Source organism: Ursus americanus, chromosome X, assembly GCF_024610735.1.
Source record: "Ursus americanus isolate L20-20 chromosome X, mUrsAme1.1.p, whole genome shotgun sequence".
NCBI classification, from domain to species: Eukaryota; Metazoa; Chordata; class Mammalia; order Carnivora; family Ursidae; genus Ursus; species Ursus americanus.
The window spans coordinates 105,291,262-105,307,467 of record NC_142164.1 but is presented as its reverse complement, the minus strand read 5'-3'; the positions used below and the strand labels follow the sequence as shown (position 1 = coordinate 105,307,467).

The following is a 16,206-nucleotide window of genomic DNA, read 5'->3' as shown; positions in this document are numbered from 1 at the left end:
ACTTACAAATTACCCTTTCCTCAGAATCATAATCTACATATATTTAATTAAGCATAAATGATTCCATTGCCAAAGCAGATTAATCTGATTCAATGAAACCATAAGGATATATGATTATTTTTTCAATCACAGATTATGTAGGTTACTACAGCCCGTGTTATATATGCTAGCCTATTCTTTCACTGAAGTGACAATCATTATTTCATCAATCAGGCATATTCAGAGTTGGCTTAACTTTAAGGAATTTAGCACAGTTCACACATAAACCACTCTCCAACTGACGGTAGTTTCCAAAACAGATCTGATTTTTAAAAATTTCTTAACAGCTCATTTGTAATACCATCCTCCCTATTCAGATGGTTATTGAAGTAGCCTCTTGGTTGGAGAGTAATGAAAGAGAATGAATATTATAAAAGAACAAAGCCTACTCTGAGTAGCAATTTCCCCATGGAATTTCATTTTCTGAGTAGAGCACAAGATCATCTGATTAAAAAGCTCAAATTTTCTAAAACTTTCTCTTGATGTCTATGGTGTGTGTAACATGAGTACGTTTCCATATTAAGGTTATTCGGCTGTGGAAAACACAAGAACTCACACAAAGCTTTTCTTATAAAAGTTGAAGAAATCTAAGACCGCTCGTTGGTGCAGCAATGAGAAATCTTTAAATGTTGGTCACCAAGTGCTTGGCAGTGGCTTTTGTTAGTTAGTTTGTTTTGTTTTGTTTTTCTTCTGGTTTTCTTTTTGTCCTGCGAGAATGCAAAGGCAAACATTTTGGAAAGCACTGTAACTTAAAGGCATGACCAAAGCTAAGAAATTTAAGTAAGCGTGTCATGGAAACACAGGAACATAGATTTTGTTGGCTAATCCAAATAGATAATTAATCATGTTCCTGACAGTGTGGAATGCAGATTTGCCTGCTATTTGCAGAAACTTTAGCAGGCAGGCCAAGAGCTTTCTTGAATACTGGAATCTGGAATGGCTTAAGGAGTTATAAGACAGTGATTTCAAGATCTCCAGATTTCTTGGACTAGTAGAATTTCAAAATAATGTTGAAGAACAGCATGGTGTTAACTTATTTTGGCAAATAATAATATTGGGGGGGAAATTTTACTATTTGTATTTGACATCCAATTATAAACTAGTCTCAAAAACACCAGTTTTGGGGCTGGGTTTGGGGTTTTTTTGTTTTTTGGGGGGTTTTTTTGGTGGGTGTTGGGGTTTTGTTTTGTTTTGTTTTTGAGACTAGTTCATAATTGGATTTACCAGTAGATTTGGGGCCAAGATATCTTTAGGGTAACTTAGCTTCTTTCTCAAACCTTTCATTAGTGACTAACAAGCACATTGAGGTATTTGCCATCCATGGCTGATCAAGACAAATGCTACTCCTGAGAAAGGGGAGTGTGACAGGATTAGACTTTGGCTCTAGATAGGGTCTGGGTTCTTGAGAGTTCTTCTTTAAGATCATATTGTCTTAAGGAGGATTTTTTTCAAATGGTGAGGAGATAGAATATTTAAACATTGACCGAATTCTGACTGGGACATTTATTCAGCTTTCTTCTGAACTACATGACCTTTAAACAAAAATCGAGTCAAAGTCCTTGAATGTCTATTACTAAGAGTGTTGTGCTAATAAGCTCTGGGGCAAAATCTCTCAAACTTAAGTCTTAATAAATAGAGCCTGAGAACTTAATCAAAAGGGCATTTCAGGACCATAGGTTCTGAATGAAGTCTGAGATGGCAGCCCTGAAATCACAATTTTTAACATGCGTAATGTACACGTGGTCCATGGACCCCCGTCTTGAGAAACATTGTTCTAGGAACTCTAAAAGAAGTCCGATTTCAGTAATGGCACACTAGCTAATTGTGGTCATGTGACTGCGTTTGGACTAATGGGGTGTAAGCAGAAGTGATGTGTATTTATCTTTAAGAAAGATGAAGCTTTCTTGGGGTGCCTGGCTGGTTCAGTTGGTAGAGCACTCTCGGGGTTGTGAGTTCGAGCCTCACATTAGGTGTAGAGATTACTTAAAAAATTTTTTTAAAGAACCCACTTTAAAAAAGTCAAAGCTTCTTGCCTGGATTCCCACCACCACCACCCCCTGTTGCCCCAATTGGGAAATGACGGTGATTGGAACAATTCCTTGAGTCCTAAGAGGAATGCTGAAAATGGCAGAGCTAACTATCAGTCTAGATTCCTATGTACCTTTATGAAACAGAGCTGCCCTGCAGGCCCTGAACTGTTACATAAGAAAGTAAGAAGTTCCTGTCATATATCAGCTATTGGACTTTGGGGTTCCTTTGCTACAGCGATTTTGCCTGTGTCCTAACTAACCAGAGATGTGTTACAGAGTAACAAAGGTCAGTGGGAAAGGTGAGAATGAGGAGGAGGCAGTTGTTTCGAGCCTTAATAGCAAGCTCAGGAGTCAGGATTCAAGGGGTTTGGTGAGGTAAAGCACTGCTGAGGGACCCGGCTGGTGGTGCTATTGGTGGGGGGTGGGGGGGAAGCTAATTAAATGGCTTCAGCTACCTCATGTGATTTTTTTTTAAGATTTTATTTATGTATTTGACAGACAGGCAGAAAGCACAGGCAGGAGGAGCAGTAGGCAGAGGGAGAGAGAAGCAGACTCCCCTCGGAGCAAGGAACCAATTCCAGGTTTCGATCCCGGGACACTGAGATCATGACCTGAGCCGAAGGCAGTCACTTAACTGACTGAGCCACCCAGGTACCCCTACCGCATGTGATTTTTATAATTCTCTATCTCCAGGGGTACCTTTCTCCAGAATTCCATGCTCTTAATCCCAAGGGCCAGAATTTCTCTCTGGAGGTCTAATAGGCTTCTCAAACTCAACATTTCAAAGCCTAGCTTTCTTCCCCAGAGAGCCTTCTCTTCTTGTATTCCCTATTCTGGTTAATAATTGTTCCCTTCAATACCACTCTTCACTCAGTTTTCCTCACTAGAAGCAAGGGTCACCCTAGAGTCCTCCTTCATTATCACACTGAGTTTCTCATAGAGATCGTTTACTTCTGTTCTTTTTACTCATTTCACTGTTCTCATTGCCAGTGCCTTGATTTGGGTCTCCGTTATCTCTTACCTCAAATGTTATAGTATCCTCCTTTCTAACTGATCTTTCTGATTCAGTTTTCCCCATGCTTCACGTTGCTCTCAGGGCTGTTTATCCAAAACACAAACTTGACCATGTCACTTCACCTGTTTGTACACTTTCTCCCATTTCCTATAAGCCAAGGATCCCAGGCTCAGTACAGATCTGCTCTTCTTTGAACCCCTATCAAACCCCTCAGTGCACCTGTGGGCCCTGAGCACGCTGGGCCTTGGCAGTGTTCTCTGCCTGGGAAGTTCTTGTCCTGTCCTTAGTTAATGGACTCATACTCAGCCTTCAAAACTCAGCTTAAATATGGCTCATTGGTAAATTTTTCCAGGACCCTCTGGCTCAGTTGCTTAGATTATTCCCATCTCAATAATTGATAAGAGAACGAATTTATTAAAGATAGAATACTAAGAACTAAATCCCAAAGAACACACCTAGCAGAAAAGCAGACAATTTCAAAAGTATCGACTTTTACAACTGGGAAGGGAAGTTATAGATTTTTTAAAAAAGATTTTATTTATCTGTTTGAGAGAGTGAGAGAGAGAGAGAGCACGAGTGGGGGGGGCGCAGAGGGAGAGGGAGAAGCAGACTCCCTGCAGAGCAGGGAGCCCAATGTAGTGGGGCTTGATCCTGCGACCCTGAGATCATGACCTGAGCCAAAGGCAGATGCTTAACCTACTGAGCCACCCAGTTACCTCAGGAACTTACAGATTTTAAAGATTATCGAAATGTGTTTATGGATGAGGTTCAGAAAAATTACATGACTTTCCCAGGATCGGAGAGCAGAACTAAAAGTAAGACATGGGTTTCCTGGTTCCATTTCTGGTGCTGTTTTCCCCCATTTTACTGCAAAAGTGTTAGAGAATAATTGAATAGAAGGGTTTGTGAGGAAGGTTGGATGTTTTGGCTTGTGGACTAGGTTGTATTTGAAGTCAGATATGGAATGATCAAAATGTCAGTGTAACCTTGTTACAGAGATAATTATCTAAATTATGGGCCATTTTCCCAGAGAGACAGATAGAGATCCTGTGTACGTACCAATGTGAACATCAAAAACCAGAGTGTCCAGTTCAAGGGCTCTAAATATTTTTTTGACCCAGGGGCCCTATCAGTCTGGCTTCTCAGAATAATGTCTGTTTTTTTGTTTAATTTTTAAAAGATTTTATTTATTTATTTATTTGACAGAGAGAGAGAGCACAAGCAGGAGGAGTGGTAGGCAGAGGGAGATGGAGAAGAAGGCTCCCCACTGAGCAGGGAGCCTGATGTGGGGCTCGATCCCAGAACCCTGGGATCATGACCTGAGTCGAAGGCAGATGCTTAACTGACTAAGCCACCCAGGCTCCCCTATTTTTATTTTTTTTAAGATTTTCTTTTTAAGTAATCTCTACACGCAATGTGGGGCTCGAACTTAGAACCCTGAGATCAAGAGTTGCATGTTCCACCAACTGAGCCAGCCAGGCGCCCCAGAACAATGTTTTTGAATGCATAAAACATTATGAATAGGAATACAAAGGAAACCAATTACACTGAAAATATGGTTACCAAAGTATAAAAATTTATAAATGTGTGATATATGTAGTTCTTTATTTAATCTACTAAATATAAGATCTAACAGCAGTCTAGTAACTGCTGTGATTTTGATGTAGCAATGAGCATAAACGATATTTTAAGGTATCGGCAACAGTCATGTGACATGGAAGTGTTTGTGATTTCTGTTAGTGACAAGCCGCAGGTCCTGCTAACAGGATTGTGGGTTGATACTTCCATTAGCAGTTGAAAGAAATACTTTTGTTAGGAATCACTGAAAATGAAGAGCAGATATTTTTCTCTCACATTCAATGATCTGCTAAACCTCAGGTTGAGAACCCCTGGGTTAGTCCAATCTCTTCATTTTAAACATTAAGAATCTTTTATCTGAAATATGTACAATGAGCTCAAATAAAATTAATTCAAAGAAAACCATGGGTCATGATCTCAGGGTCCTGGGATAGAGCCTCATGTTGTGTCTGCCTCCCTGCTCAGTGGGGAATCTGCTTCTCCCTCTCCCTCTTCTACTGCCCCTCCCCACCACTTGTGCTCTCTCTCTCTCTCTCAAATAAATAAATGAAATCTAAAAAAATAAAAATTAGTGCGTGTGGGTGGCTCAGTCAGTTAAGCATCTGCCTTTGACTTGGGTCATGATCTCAGGGTCCTGGGATTGAGTCCTGTATGGGGCTCCTTGCTCAGCAGGGAGTCTGCTTCTCCCTCTCCTTCTGCCCCTCCCCTTGCTTGTGCGTGTGCTCTCTCTCCCTCTCTCTCTCTCTCTCTCTCTCAAATAAATAAATAAATAAAATCTTTTTAAAAAGAAAGAAACGATCAAACAAAAAATAGACTCTTAAATACAGAGAACAAACTGGTGGTTGCCAGAAGGGAGAGGGGTAGAGGGAATTGGTGAAATAGATAAAGGGGATTAAGAGGTACAAATTTCCAGTCATAAAATAAGTAAGTTGTGGAAACGAAAAGTAGAGCATGGGGAATATAGTCAATATTGTAATAACATTGTTTGGTGACAGATGGTGACCACACTTATTGTGGTGAGCATTGAATAATGTATAGAATTGTTGAATCATGCTGTACACATGAAACTAATGTAACATTATATCTTAATTATACTTCAATTTTTAAAAAAGCTGAAGTGGTTTAAGGGCAACTTCTCTTTTCCAAGTGTTTATTTTTAACCCAACGCAGGGGTCAATCCCAGGACCCTGGGATCATGACCCAAGCCAAAGGCAGACACTTAACTGACTGAGCCACCCAGGTGCCCCATGTTTGTTTGTTTGTTTCTTTGTTCACTTGTTGTGTTTTTTAGATTCCACATATAAGCTAAATCATTCGGTATTTGTTCCTCAAAAACCATTTCTGTTTTCTGTTCCGTGTTTCTGTTCCCTAAGGCCTCCTTGGCACAAAGGACCTTGGGGAGGGGAGATAAAAGAATTAAACTCAGCTTAGTATCTCAATGAATTATGCTGCTATCATACTAAGATCAAGAAGAAAGATGACACAACCAATTATTTAATTTTTGAATAAATGCCTACAATTGGGTAAGTGATATATACATACATCAAATCATTATGTTGCACATACTATGATGTCATGTCAGTTATGTCTCAATATAAAAAAAAGGAATAATGTGACTATAGGTTTGGGATGCAAATTCACCTGAACTATATTTTGTTTTTGTTTCTGTTTTTGTTTTAATTAGGTGCCATGCTGGTTAGTTTTTGGTGGGGCCTCCTATTCTTGTTATTTTTTTGTTTTGAGGGGCTCCTATTCTGGTTATTTTTAATTTGACTTCTTAAAAATACGTTTTCAGGACACCTGGGTGGCTCCATTGGTTAAGTGTCTGCCTTTGGCTCAGGTCATGATCTTGGGGTCCCGGGATCCATCGAGCCCTGCCCTGGGCTCCCTGCTCAGCGGGAGTCTGGTTTTTCCTCTGCCCCCTCCCCACTCTTACTCTCGTGTGCACACGCACGCATGTACACACACTCTCTCTCTCAAATAAATAAAATATTTAAAAATAAATTTAAAAAATGAAAAAACATTTTTAAGGTGTGGAGTAAGGCTGTAAAACATTTTTAAACCAAATAATTGACTAAATGTGGCAAAACAACTTATTGAATTCATATCTCTACCATTAATATATGATATCTCCTTTATCATAGATTATTAAATGTACTAGTATCTACTTCTCGAGTACATAATTCTTTTATTCTTGTGCCACTCCACTCATGTGCTATAAGTAGACTCATCTAATTATGTCTCTGAAATTTTGGTCATTTGAACAATAATAATAACAACAATAAAATAGTAAGAATACTTAAAAAGAAGTATTCAAAAATGCCCTGTTAAAAAACAATGCCTAGCCTTGAATTGAACTGTTGTCATCCAGAGATCCTGAGCAGCTGTATCTTTCAAACCTTTTTGAGTACCACCAACAGTAAGAAATATATTTTTGCCTTTTAACTTATCACACATGTATTTATTTACTTGTGGGTTTTTTGTTCATTCATTTAAATGTGGACTCATATATTTTTACATTATTCAATAAAATATAATCTTTACTGTTATTTACGTTTATGCTCAAATTATTCCAGAGTTTTTCAATCTGGCTTCTGTGGCCTTTTAACATGTCCCCACCATTTCTTGAGCACTCCCTTATTTTTTAGCACAAGATTATCCTGGCTTATGCTGTCCTTAAGTCAGACATTTCTCCAAGGATCCCTGGTTCCTTTTAGTGGAGAACGTTATTTAGAAACCAAGATCTGAGTCCTGGCTATGTTTGTTTGTTTGTTTATTTATTTATTTATTTATTTATTTATTTATTTATTTTTAAAGATTTTATTTATTCGACAGAGATAGAGACAGCCAGCGAGAGAGGGAACACAAGCAGGGGGAGTGGGAGAGGAAGAAGCAGGCTCATAGGGAGGAGCCTGATGTGGGGCTCGATCCCACAACGCCCTGAGCCGAAGGCAGACGCATAACCGCTGTGCCACCCAGGTGCCCCCTGGCTATGTTTATCATTACTGTGGTTTCATTACTTCTAGACCCTTTTGGCAGACAGAGCTGTGAAATAGATGTATATATGTATATATACATATGTGTGTATATATGTATATACATATGTGTGTATATATACACGCATGCACACACATGTATCGAATACATAACACTCACACGTATCTGTACCATTTCTGTATCTAGCTGTCTCTACATATTAAAACTGATACCTTTGGTTCCAATCCAACACAGCAGTGTTCAATCTATTCCTCCCCCTTTCCATAATTGTAACTACCTTCTCCAGCAATGAAAATCTGGATCCTACCATTCACAATGTATTGACTTACCCGACTAATCCTACAATGCATAGAAAGTAGTTTCAGAATTGTGATCCCATGCCTATGCTAAAAAAGCTCTTACTAGCGTTCAATATTTGTCTAGACTTCTTTTTAGCTTAAGAGCATGCAGTCCAAATTCTGGATATCAAAATTACTTGGATTAATTCCCCCTTCCCTGATATGACTATGTTATGCATTTGAAAAATGCTTCTGTTCATTTGTTTGTATTCAATTTGAAGATCCCCTACATTGTTATTTTAAGCCACCAAATTCTGGAGTGTTTTATGTCACAACAATGGATAACCAGACACCATGGCATTACACCATGAGGCACATGATGTCAGTTTGTCCTGTTATCAGTGTTGAAAAGTTGGATCATTTGGTTAAGGTCTCATCTCCCAGATCACTCCATTATAATTAATAAGTTATCTGTGGGTTGTCTCATCTTGCTACATGAACATAAGACTACCATAACTACGATCAAGGGACCTTACTTCAGAGTTACATTTTTCTCTGTGGAAATAGCTGCCTTAATGCCATAGGAATAGAGAGAGAAAGTGGGCACCTATTGACTGATTACTCAGCAGGTGGACTCCACAGCTTGCAGAGAAGGTGGAAGCCCAGCTGTGATGAAAACATTTAATTCTATTTGCAGTTCAACAGAGTCTGTGCTTGAAACAGAATGCTACCAACTCTGTGTAGGTTTGCCAACTTGTGATTCTGATCCTAAATCATGAGATTTGGAGAAAGAAAAGAAGCAAAGAGCTGTCCTTTTATTTTAGGCTTTTCATAAGGAGTTCGGGTGGGATGCCCACTGAGAAAGAAGTCTATTAAGGACACTACTCACTTTCAGAGTAATGCAGCTGTTTCCTAGATAGGATGAAGGTCCCACTTTGTAAAGATAGTCTGGTCTATGTTGCCTTCTTGGTTACGTCTTTTGATTTCTGCTTTTAAATATTTTGTTTGATCATATTCAAGCAGTTAAATCATGGTCCTTTCATATTCCAAACTTACAAATGTTCATGGCTTTATCCCTGGTGCCTAGTTTGGCACATAGTAGGGGCTGTGTGCATGCATGCATAAATGAATATGTGGGGATTCTCATTCTTCCACTCATTCCTCGCAGATTATAGCCTGCCCACTCTCCTGTTATATGCCAGGAATTATCCTAGGCATTGAACCACAGAGGTTAATAAAACAGAGCCCCTGCTTCAAGGGCTCACAGGCTAGAGGGCAAGAGAGAAACCGAAATAGTGAATTATAAAATTTGGGAGGGGGCAGGCACTGATAGAAATATGCCCTGAGGGGCGCCTGGGTGGCTCAGTCGTTAAGTGTCTGCCTTCGGCTCAGGGCGTGATCCCAGCGTTCTGGGATCGAGCCCCACATCAGGCTTCTCCGCTGGGAGCCTGCTTCTTCCTCTCCCACTCCCCCTGCCTGTGTTCCCTCTCTCGCTGGCTGTCTCTCTCTGTCAAATAAATAAATAAAATCTTTATAAAAAAAAAAGAAATATGCCCTGAGTTTGTTGTTGTATGTATCAGGCATTGTCAATTTATTCACCATTCAGGCTTATTGAAGTACTCTTCACAGGGAAGTGCAAAAAACCCAGAGTCTCAGTAAGCAGTGCAAAGAACATATCGCAGCTATAGAAATGGGTGGAAGACTCCACAGTCTGGTGTACATATTGATCAAAATCATCACCATCATCATCATTTTTTAAAAGTATTAGTTGAATTCGCAGACAAGTACCTGGGATAACCAGAGTTGCCCAACTGTTTCAGAGTAGTGCCCTGAGTTTTATAGCAACAGAGAAGACGGCGGGGAGAGAAGCCCTCCTGCACTTAACCTGAGGTAAAATTATAAAATACTTTCATGAGTTTTTTCCTAGTCTAAATTATACTTTTAAAAATGAAGACAGGTGGGGGGGAAATGAAGACAGGGCACCTGGCTGACTCAGTCCTTAGAGTGAGCAACTGTTGATCTTGGGGTCGTGAGTTCAGGACCCACATTGGGCCCAGAGTTTACTTTAAAAAAATTAAAAATGAACAGTTAGAAAAAGGAAAGTATTTAAAAATCATGCGTAAGTCCACCCATGGGTAATAGTAAACATTTTTGTTTATTTCCTTATTTTTCTAGAACATATATATTTTAAAATAAAAATAGAACTAATCTGTTTATTCTCTTTTGTGACCTGCTTTTTCTCACTTAACAATACTCTGTGAATATTTTTCCACATCCATAAATATTCTTCTATGATCTCAAAGTTAGGGGCAGTACTATATGGAAAGAGAAAATGTTGGAATATAATTGCTGACTAAGCTACAGAGTTAGATACAAATGCAACTATTAGTGTTGTCATTTTTACCAGGCAGAAATTATTTGCAATTCTACCAGACTGAAGAAATCATGCACAATCCTATCAATCTTTTCTTTTTTCTTTAAAAGATTTTATTTACTTATCTATTTATTTATTTGAGAGAGAGAGAGTGAGAGAGAGAGCACAAGCAGGGGGAGCAGCAGAGGGAGAGGGAGAAGCAGGCTCCCCACTGAGCAGGGATCCCGATGTGGGGCTCAACCCCAGAACCCTGAGATCATGACCAAAGCAAAAGGCAGACACTTAGCTGACTGAGCCACCCAGGTGCCCCATTTTATCAATCCTTTTACAAGTTAACATGTATGTATGTAACTTCATGGAGTCTGGGCCCCAATCAATAGTAATCATTAAGTTAAAGTTACATTTCTCTAGATCTACATTATCCAGTATGGTAGCCATTAGCCACATGTGGCTACTGAGCACTTGAAAGGCTAGTGAGAGAACCTGAAGTTTTTTGGTTTTTGGTTTTTGTTTTTTTTGATATCAGGCATGTGCCTCTCACCATAAATGATTTATTTATTTATTTATTTTTATTCAAATATAATTAACATACAGTGTTATATTAGTTACAGGTGTACAATATGCTTCGGCAATTCTGTACATTTCTCAGCAATCATCATGGTAAGTGTCCTCTTAATCCCCTTTATTTCATCCATCGCCCCACCCACCTCTCCTCTGGCAACCACCAGTTTCTTCTCTGTAGTTAACAGTCTGGGGTTTTGTTTGTTGGTTGGTTTGGTTTTGGTTTTGGTTTGTCTCTTTTTTTTCTTTGTTCATTTGTTTTGTTTCTTAAATTCCACATATGAATGAAATTATATGTTGTCTTTCTCTGACTGACTTACTTCACTCAGAATTATACCCTCTAGATCCATCCATGGTGTTACACATGGCAAGATTTCATTTTTTTTTTAAGATTTTATTTATTCATTTGACAGAGAAAGAGAGAGCACAAGCAAAGGGAGTGGCAGGCCGAGGGAGAGGGAGAAGCAGGCTCCCTGTGGAGCCTGACTAGGGGTTTGATCCCAGGACCGTGAGATCATGACCTGAGCCAAAATCAGATGCTTAACCAACTGAGCCACCCAGGCATCCCTTCTTAGCTTTTCTTATGGTGTGTTCAGGAAATTTTTTAAATTTTATTTTAAAATTGATATGGTGTAAAAAAAAATTTTTTCCATTAAGCTCAACTGTATTGTTTAGGTAGGACTACATTTCACTTTAAGTATAGCAACTCGTACATACTGCTGCACTGTATGCCTGGGTTGAGTACACGAGTCATCTCCAATATTACACATAAACACATTATCACTGTAGTTAGTATCAAAGGTTGATTCAATTCAATAATTCAGTAAATTTCTATTTCTAATTTAACACTGAAATGTGTTTACTTGAAACTTTTGTACAGATTGTACCATTTACAGGCATACCTATGTGAATCATAATTTGTAACTAAACTGAATTTTTCTTTTTTAGAGAGAGGGGAGAGGAAGGGCAAAGGGAGAGGGAGACAGAGAATCTTAAGCAGGCTCCACACCTAGCCTGGGAGCCTGATGAGGGGCTCAATCTCACAACCTCAAGATCATGACCTGAGCTGAAACCAAGACTTGGACACTTAACCGACTGAGCCACACAGGTACCCCTAAACTGAAATACTTCTTGTGCTTTAAATTATAATAGAATTAAACTATTTTAAAAATAAGAAATAAGAATGGACTAATTTTTAAGTTTAAAATGAAGGCATACTACTGAGGCAGAATTGAGTGGAGATCCAGATACTAGTATTGTGCCAGAAGAAGGAAAAAAGAGAGATTAGAAGTATGTTATAAGTGTCATATAATTTGCTGCAGCCGACCAAAAGAGAAAAGCTGTTTGTTGTGTAAAAATTGAATAAAGGGGCGCCTGGGTGGCACAGCGGTTAAGCGCCTGCCTTCGGCTCAGGGCGTGATCCCAGCGTTCCGGGATCGAGTCCCACATCGGGCTCCTCTGCTATGAGCCTGCTTCTTCCTCTCCCACTCCCCCTGCTTGTGTTCCCTCTCTCGCTGGCTGTCTCTCTCTCTGTCGAATAAATAAATAAAATCTTTAAAAAAAAATTGAATAAAGATACTAAAGTAGACAATTAATAAGGGACGTTTTTGGCAGATACAGAGTGAATTTGATGAGAGTAGTCAAGAAAAAAGTCAGTAAAATTAGTTGTTTGCATTCAAAATTGAATGTTTCAAAATTGATAATTGAAAATTGTTTCAAAAATGATAACAGGTTCTCAACTTGCAACTTTGGCCAGCTTGATAGTAGCTTGAATTTCTGCGCCCAAAAGCAAACCAGTTTCAGATTGCTTAGTTCTCTCAAACAAACTACGAAATGCGTCATGGATACAGTTGTTAAAACTGTTCAGCATATACATGCAAATGCTGTGACTCATCACCAGTGGTTATGGAACCGTTGAAAGAAAGAAGTAGACAATGATTTTAATGATCTTGTGCTTGTTGCCAATGCACTTTGTTTGAGCCACAAAAAGTTTTAAGAAGTTTTATTGTGCTGTTGACTGCAATTCAAGATTTTCTTGAAACAAAAAGAATGCTTGCTAAATATTAATTAATTTTAAAAATGACATTGTGATTTACATGTTTTCTCATGTATAAGTTTGAAGTTCCAAGGAAAAGAAAAGCTTATTTGTGATTTAACTAGACAGATATAAGAATTTATGTTAAAATTGATACTTCTCACGATTCAAATCAGTACTAATAATATTATACCTTTTTGTAACATGAATCAACATGGGGAAGATTTCAGTTGTAATGGTGTTATGTACATCGGTTGTAAAAGCTAAGAAAAAAACTGAAGAATGCTTTGTTTATATTGATAAATTTAGCATTCCTTTTCAAATAGCATAACAGCCCTTTGAAACTAATACTGAGTTGACACAAATTAATGAATTTACATAGCTTGGACAGACATAGTTTTGAAACTGACATCCCTTTTGCTTCAAAGTCAAATAATTTCTTCCAAAAAATCGACTAGTTTTGTAAATGTGGATATAAATATTAAAGGAAAATGATTTTTGGTATTCAATTTAGTTACTGGAAAATTTTTAGGTATGTTAAAACAAGTTGGTTTTATGAATTAACTTTTTTCAACTGTAAATTGTATGAAATCTAAATGTAAATTAAATACTTCTCTTGCAAACATAGCATGCAAAGATGTCCTGTAAGGGTAAAATACACACTGAATTTCAGAGACTTAAGGTAAAAAAGAGAATCTAAAATATCTCATTAAGGGGCGCCTGCAGGGCTCAGTTGGTTAAGCAGCTGCCTTCTGTCTCAGTGGGATCTCAAGCTCCACATCGGGCTCCCTGCTCAGTGGGGTACCTGCTTCTCCCTCTCCCACTCCCCCTACTTGTGCGCTCACTGTGTGTGTGTCTCTCTCTCTCTGTCAAATAAATAAATAAATAAAATCTTTTAAAAAATAAAATAAAATAAAATAAAATATCTCATTAATAATTTTGCTGGGAAGCCTGGCTGGCCCAGTCAGTAGAGCACGAGACTCTTAATCTCGAGATTGCAAATTCAAGCCCCACACTGGGTGCAGAGATTACCTAAAATTTTTTTTCTTAATTAAAAACAATAATTTTTTTACACACTGAAAGAATAATATTTTGAATATATTGGGTAAAATAATATGCATTATTAGCATCAATTTCTCCAGTTTCTTTTTATTTCCTTTTTTAATGTGGCTGCTGGAAAATTTTAAATTGCCTGTGTGGCTCCCCTGGACTGTACTGCCCTGCATCAGGTAACATAGGTGTCCTTATTTCACAGTAGTCTAGTATGACATTGAAAGAGCATGGAATAATCTTTTTATTATTTGATAAGTAATCTTATTATCAAATTTTGGATAATTTTTCTTAACATTACTGGCTCATGAAAGACAATGAGGTAGCTGAGACAAAGGCTAAGACCAGGTTGTGGTGTATCTTTAAACTATAGGTAGCACTGGATCTTTTTTCTGTAGGCATTTAGCAGCCATCGACAGGTTTTAGCAAGAGGGTTCCTGTATCATTAGATTTATATTCTGGAAAGATAACAATTGAAGCCAGTGGAGCATGAATTGCAGGGACCCACTTATTACTGTGCAAGTTAGTAAGAATAAAGGCCTGAATTTAGGTAATGGGAGGTAGGGGGTGGAGGAAATGATGAGACAGATTTAAGAAAGATTTGATGCGGGGGGGGGGGGGGGGGGCGCCTGGATGGCTCAGTCAGTGAAGCATCCGGTTCTTGGTGTCAGCTCAGGTCATGATCTCAGGGCCCTGGGGTCAAGTTCCGCTTAGGCCTCCACACTCAGCCTAGAGTCTGCTTGAGGATTCTCTCCTTCTTCCTCTGCCCCTCCCCCTGTGTGCTCTCGCTGTTCTCTAAAATAAATAAATAAATCTTAAAAAAAAAAAAAAGATTTGATGTTTGGTGGAGTGGGAAGTGAAGGGAAAGACTCAAGAATGAGTCCAAAGTTTCTAATGTGGTCAGCTCAGTGGATGGTGCCACAGTCTGTTTTTATTTTCCATTTACATGTTATATCTTTGGTTTGGGATTATGTGACAAAGATCGTGTTGGGGAGAAGGTAAAATGTGCAGTTTGGTCATTTGTCTTTGACTCTGTAGGGGTAAACATAACCAGAGACAAGTGCAAAGCTCGGGAAGAGGGGGGAGCCAGGGGCAGAGATCTAGGACTCTTCTGTATATAGGTGGCTAGAATTGTAGTAGTAGATGTGATCACCTGGAGAAAGAAGTTCTCCACCTTTGCTGCACTTTACGATCCCTTGTAGGGGTTGAAAAACCCCAATGCCCAGGCCGTACCACTGACCAATCAAATCAGGGATGAAGACCCAGTCATGACCATTTTTTTAAAGCTTCCCAGGTGATTCTAATATGCAGCCAGGTTCGAGAACCATTGGTACATTGTAAGAAGAGAAGACATGCCAAGGACGGAACCCTGCAGAAGCTCAGCATTTAGAGAGAAAACAGAGAGGAACCTATGAAGAAGTTAGTGAAGGAGCTGTCAAGTCAAAGAAGTAGCAGGAGCCCAACGATAGTGAAGTCATAGCAGCCACAGGAAAAAGAGGTTTCAAAGGTATAAAAGAGCGCAAAGAAAGATCGAGTAACAAAAGAACCAAAAAAGAGTGAACAAAGATTGCCACATGTGGTGAGAGCCCAGCGTTGGGGGTAGAAGAACACACACACACGCACACTTACACATATGCATGTGTATGTGTGTGTGTACCAGTCAGCACCAATGTGAGGTTTTCCTCGTTATCCTGAGCAACAAATGGAAAGGACAGGAGGAGGCCAGAAGCTGGATTGATCCAGTGTTGGGAGTGCACAGGGACAAAGAACTAGGGCTTGAGGGGTTGAGGATGTGAGGACCAACCATAGGGAGGGAATGAAGACGAGGTGAGTGAAAGAGGGAGCAAGAAATAGTGTGGGGTCCACAATAGCTAAATCGTGGAAGGAGCGGAGATGCCCTGCAACAGATGACTGGATTAAGAAGTTGTGGTCCATATATACAATGGAATATTACTCAGCTATCAGAAAGAATGAGTTCTCAACATTTGCTACAACATGGACGGCACTGGAGGAGATAATGCTTAGTGAAATAAGTCAAGCAGAGAAAGACAACTATCATATGATTTCTCTCATCTATGGAACATAAGAACTAGAATGATCAGTAGGGGAAGAAAGGGATAAAGAAAGGGGGGGTAATCAGAAGGGGGAATGAAACATGAGAGACTATGGACTATGAGAAACAAACTGAGGGCTACAGAGGGGAGGGGGGTGGGGGAATGGGATAGACCGGTGATGGGTAGTAAGGAGGG

General features: G+C 39.2%; 1 long non-coding RNA gene across 2 annotated transcripts; it reads left to right on the top strand.

Moving 5' to 3' along the window:
* The first annotated feature begins 2,233 nt into the window (after nucleotides 1-2,233).
* Nucleotides 2,234-14,518, top strand: LOC148106997 (uncharacterized). 2 transcript variants are annotated; one of them, XR_015723274.1, is made up of 4 exons: nucleotides 2,234-2,444; nucleotides 2,568-2,720; nucleotides 9,758-9,827; nucleotides 10,917-14,518. It is a non-coding gene; the product is annotated as an uncharacterized LOC148106997 (long non-coding RNA). The 2 variants fall into 2 exon arrangements; XR_015723273.1 differs by lacking the exon at nucleotides 2,234-2,444 and having other exon boundaries at nucleotides 2,519-2,720.
* The last annotated feature ends 1,688 nt before the right edge of the window (nucleotides 14,519-16,206 follow it).